Below are 5,999 nucleotides of genomic sequence, written 5' to 3' on the forward strand. Positions count from 1 at the left end.
ATCCGCTACAGATTCAAAAGAATTTTTAATTTAGTGATTATCGTATTCAACCCCCCCTTCTACAATAATTCGGGACCTAACACACACTGCACCAGTCTCACCCATGAATTGTCAAAAATCGTATAGATGATCCCTACATATAACCATTTAAGAATCTCTTTCTTCACAACCTCTTTCATGATAGGATTGAGTCTTCTCAGTTGCTCAACAGTTGGCATACTTCCTTCCTCAAGCATAATTGTATGCATGCAGTAAGAAGGGTTGATTCCCTTGATATCTGCTATAGTCTATCCAATTGCTAATTTAAATTCTTTCAGAATTCGCAAGAGCTTGTCTTCGTCACTACCTGAAAGGTCAGATGCAATTATAACAGGCAAAGTAGATGCATCACCTAAAAATGCATACCTCAAGTGATCAGGTAGTGGTTTTAGTTCAAGTATGGGAGCTTTCTTAATAGATGGTTTGAGACGCTCCTGAGAATTTTTTAATCTTTGATAATCCAAGTGACTCGAATGGCCAATCCAATCTCCTTTTCCACGGAGAAGCATTCAAATACTGCAGCTGCTCTACCCCCTCTTCATCTTCACTATCAAATTCCCCTGTTAAGGCTCGCTCTAAGGCGTTAGTCCTTAGCATTCGATCAAGCTTCGAAGTCACTACAGAGTCGACCAACTCTACTTTAAAGCACTCATCTTCATCTGTAGAGAATTTCATTGCATTGAAGACATTGAAAGTCACGTCCTGACCCTGAACCCTCATAGTAAGCTCACCCTTCTACATATAGATCAGAGTTTGGCCTGTAGCTAAAAATAGGCTCCCCAAGATAACGAGAATCTTCTTATCTTCCTTGAAGTCCAGAATGACAAAATCATCAGGGAAGATGAGTTTTTCCACCTTAACCAATATATCTTCCACTACACCTCGCGGATAAGTGATGGATCGATCAGCCAGTTGTAAGGACATGTTTACCGGTTTTGGATCAGGCAGACTAAGTTTCTTGAAAACGGATAATGGCATTAGATTGATGCTAGCTCCCAAGTCACACAAACACTTGTCAAAAGATAAGTTTCCAATAGTACATGGTATCATGAAGCTTCCGGGATCTTTAAGTTTAGGAGGTAGTTTCTGTTGTAGCACAACACTACACTCTTCTATTAGAGCAACTGTTTCCAACTCCTCAAGTTTAAGCTTCCGAGAAAGAATACCCTTCATGAACTTAGCATAGCTCGACATCTGTTTTAGAGCTTCCGTGAAAGGTATGTTAAGGTGCAACTTCTTGAAAACCTCCAAAAACTTGGCAAGTTGCTTGTCAAATTTATGCTTTTGAAGTCTTTTAGGATATGGAGGTGGAGGATATACTTGTTTATCCCATGTATTATCCTTAGGAATATATTTTTTAATAGCATTCTTCTTCGATTCAACCTCGTCATCCTTCTGCGAAGCCATTTCAGCATAACTTTCACTTTCTGGAAAAGGGCAGGGCACGTGCGCGCTTGGTATGGGCGCGGGCGCACCTGCCTTCTGGAAGAAATTTTCAGAATTTGCGTTTTGATGATTTTGGGGGCTCGCGACCTTTCCAGACCTTAGGGTGATTACTTTAAGCTGTTCTTTGACTTCTCTCTTGCCCGAATTAGCCTCTGTGTCACTTGGAAGAGTTTCTTATGGCCGGTTCAATAGGGTGTTAACAATCTGCCCTATTTGATTCTCCAAAATTTTGATTGAAACCGCTTGGCTCTTGAACATAAGCCTCAACTCCTCCAATTCAGATTTTTCATTAGAAGATTGACCGGCACCTCCATGAGATTGTTGTTGCATTTCTTGTGGCTGAAATTGCTGCCTTGGTGTAATTTGTTGTTGAAAACCAGGAGCATTAAATTGCTTATTTCTAAACTGCTGGTAAGGTTGTTGCATACCACCCTGATTATTGCTCTAGCTGAAGTTAGGATGGTTGCAGTTGTTAGGATGATAAGTGGCAGGATCTGGTTGCTGTGACCTCTGAAAGTTGCTCACAAACTGAGTTGTTTCACTAGATATAGCACATTGCTCCGTCGCATGCGATCCTGCACAAAGCTCATAAACACTCATTATCTGTTGAACGCCATAGTTGGTCAAAGATCGACCTTCATATTTAACGCTTTTAGCTGATGAGCGATAGCCGGAGTTGTATCCACCTCCAGAATTCCTGTTACCTTGCCTTATCGTAGCCTCTGAGTTAGATTATGATATTCATTAGCGTCCATCATCTCAATTAGCTCATAAGCTTCTTCATAGCTCTTAGCCCATAAAGCTCCACCTGATGCTGCATCGAGCATAGATCTTGACTGTGCTCCCAAACCATTATAAAAGCAATTGATCACCATCTATTCAAGCATTCCATGATGAGAACATTTCCTAAGCATCCCATTATAGTGCTCCCAAGCTTCACATAGAGATTCACCTGATTGCTGCGCAAATTGAGTAAGAGCATTCCTGATTGCAGCTGTCTTTACCATAAGGAAGAATTTAATAAGGAATTTCTGAGCAAGATCCTCCAATGTCGCAATAGAACCTGATGGTAAAGAGTGCAACCAGATCTTAGATTTGTCCCTAAGAAAGAATGGGAAAAGTCTCAGTTTCACAGCATCTTCAAAAACACTATTTAACTTGAAGGTGTCGCAGATCTTGATGAAATCCCTAATGTGCATATTGGGATCTTCCGTTGGAGCACCCCCAAACTGGACTGAATTCTGCACCATCTGAATTGTGCCATGATTGATTTTAAAGGTATTAGCTACGATAGATAGCCTGACAATGCTAGATTGAATGTCATTGATCTTTGGTTGAGAATAATTCATCAACGCTTTCGTTGCTGCTGCCGGTTCTCCCATTATAATGATCACTTCCTTTTCAACTTTTTCAACTTGTTCAAAAACTTCTTTGACCTTTTCTTCAACTTCTTCTAGTGTTTCCTTACGAGATTGAGAACGTGTTCGTATACACGCTCTCTACAGTACCTGAAACACACAAACAAATAAAGCTTGTAAGATAAAGAATCTGAGTCAGTGAACTTTAACAACCACTGATGTCAAGCACATAAACTAAAAATTAACACTGATCCCCGACAGCGGTGCCAAAAACTTGTTCTCTAGAAAATACACGCGAAAATACACGCAAACGTACACGATCACAAGTAGTATAAGATTTAAGTCGAGTTCGTTCCCATAGAGACTGGTTTAAGTTAAGTTCAGATTATGCACTTATGCAACAATGTATGATTATCGTTCACAGCTAAGACAAGTAACAAATTTGAGTTGATTAACTACTTAAGACATTATACTAGCATGCATTAACTAAGAGATTAAAAGTGAATTACTTATATGAGAATAAAACATGGGATTCTAACTTCATTCAAAGTCTATGTCTTTGTCAATGGTATGCGATGGTGATGATAACTAATCAGATAACACAAAATTAGCATACGTTATCTTTCGATATACATATACCCTACTACTAAGCATCCATAATCAAGATAGAATCCAAATAGACACCAATTATTCTTAAACCCTATATGTCTATAAGATTTGAAAACATAACGGTTTAAGAACAAGTTATCTATTGTGATTACATAGGGCAGGTAAGATGGTTAAAATTACTCCACGAATTATGCATGACAAACATACATAAACCTATGCTGGCATGGCAAGTTCTAAACCTCTATATTCATTATCGTTTCAATAGAGATTAACAAACAATCTTAGATGTTAGCTACGCATCAAAGAAGAATAAGCACAACCAAACTAGGAAATCATAAATCACAACACACTAAAGATTTAGAACAATCAATAATTGAAATCCATAGATATATCCGCTAGAACCCCATGACAATGATTAGTTCATGATCAAACACATCATCACCATGGGTTCCAATGAAAATATGATAAATAATAAGTTTAGAATACTACAATAGAATATAGAAGTACTAGGGTGTAGAACAAATAAAAAAACAAGCATCCAAAAGTATCGCCTAAATCAAAGAATACAAGAGTATGAAACTAAATCTTCTTCCCCTTAGTAGTCTCGTGTGCTCTAGGTCTTCTTAATGTTTTCCCTGGCTTCCTTGTTCTAAAAAACGTCTTCTTTTCTTTATTTATAGGCCCTTAGTTGACCAGGACTCTTCAAATCACCGAATTAGAGTAGAAACAGGATTCTGCAGCTTTTGTCAGGCATGGGCGTGCTCCTTCCTAGCGCGGGCGCTTCTTCTCTGGACACATGGGCGCGGGAGCGCTCCTTCAGGCTTGGGCACGCCTGCTCTCTGGAATTTTCTGCAGTTTCTTGTTTTGGCACTCCATTCTTCGTGCGATCTTCTGCAACTCCATTCCTGACCTCTTATTAGCATAAAAATCATTGTAAAGCTCCTTTCCTCCTCCGACTAATGTCCTATAACAACTAAACACAAAACACATTAAAAATACCAAATACTTAAGTTCAAAATACCAAGTTAAGCCGATATGAAGCGTTCCAAGTGGATATAAATTCCACTTATCAGGAGTAGGGATGGAGTGAGTTTGAGGTGGCGAATTTGTTTTCAGAGTAACTAATATATATTTTTAATTTATTATATATTAACTAAATTAATAAATAATAATTTTAACTATTTCAATATTTTAAATATACTTGAATTCGTGTATCTAAATTCATAATTGTTAGGAATATGTGTATTAGCTTGATGATAAGTTCAGCAAAACTCTTAAGTAGAAATCTAGCGTTTGTAGCCTCAACGGATAAGACCATCTTGGCTATCCGTTGAAGGAGTAGCCTTACTTAGCAATAAGTTTGGTATTGTAGCACATCTCACTCTCTGGTTTCAAGCTGTAATTCTTAGATATTGTTAGGAGATAATCAGTCATGTTGACTACTAATGGATGTACAAGTAGGAGGGCTAATTGTAAATATTTCGTGTCTTGTAATCTTGTATAAGTGAAGAAGTATCAACTGATATTGAAGATCTTCAACGGATAAGAAACTAAACTTCAACGGATGTCTCTAACGCTTCAACGGATAAGTGCTTCAACGGATAAGTGCTTCAACAGATAAAGCTTCAACTGCTAGAGCATCAACGGATAAAGCCATCAATGGATGAAAGCTTCAACGGATGCACTGCTAGAGCATCAACGGATAAAGCCATCAACGGATGAAAGCTTCAACGGATGCTCAGTCTCATAGCAGTTGATAGTGACAGTTAACATGTAACACCCCCAGATCCGGGGTCGGGGATCCGGGTCGTCACGAGTTCCACTTCCCTTAACAACACCCAATCTTATTAAACAATCAACTACTCTTTACTGTGACCCCACAATATACACACACACACCACAAGTTATAGTCTCAGAGATGAATATCCAAAAATAATCACAAGTCGTTTTATTCCACAATTAAGTCAATACACCTTAAAAAGGTTTCTGAATAAATTTATATTTCTTTGCCATTATTACAATTCATAATATACATAAGTCTGGTACATTACTAGTTGAAAACTTAGCCTATTGGTAATTTCTACCTCAGCTACAGCGGCCTGAACGCTTCCGGAAAGCTGCGGAACGTTTCCTATCCGCTTGCGAATTGGGAGCTTGGTCCTGTTCATCTTATCTATCTGATGTTGTGTGATGAAAGAAGAAAGCAAGGGTGAGCAGCAAGCCCACCAAAATAATATGTATAATGATTAACAATATATGAGCCTACTCATAATACTCATGAAAGTCTTGGTCAAAAGAAATGAACCAAGTTTGATATCTTAATGCGATGAAGTCGCAAAATATTCAGTATATATACATATATACTTTTCAAAATATTGGAAGTCCTCTTCCATGCATATTATACACAAAGTCCCAGTGTATAACTGTATAAAAAAAATATCGTTGCAAGGTGATCTCATATATCTAACCTTGTCTCAACGTTTTTTTTCTGAAAATCTTTGCCATGCATAAGATAATCATTTACTAGATATAAGTTTAAAAGATGAA

The 5,999-nt window shown here is 38.0% G+C and overlaps 1 non-coding gene across 1 annotated transcript; it reads left to right on the forward strand.

Moving 5' to 3' along the window:
• Positions 1-2,370: 2,370 nt before the first annotated feature.
• Positions 2,371-2,477, forward strand: LOC141710393 (small nucleolar RNA R71). Its single transcript, XR_012570917.1, has one exon. It is a non-coding gene; the product is annotated as a small nucleolar RNA R71 (small nucleolar RNA).
• Positions 2,478-5,999: the final 3,522 nt, after the last annotated feature.

This window comes from Apium graveolens, chromosome 2, assembly GCF_009905375.1.
Source record: "Apium graveolens cultivar Ventura chromosome 2, ASM990537v1, whole genome shotgun sequence".
In the NCBI taxonomy this organism is placed as follows: domain Eukaryota; kingdom Viridiplantae; phylum Streptophyta; class Magnoliopsida; order Apiales; family Apiaceae; genus Apium; species Apium graveolens.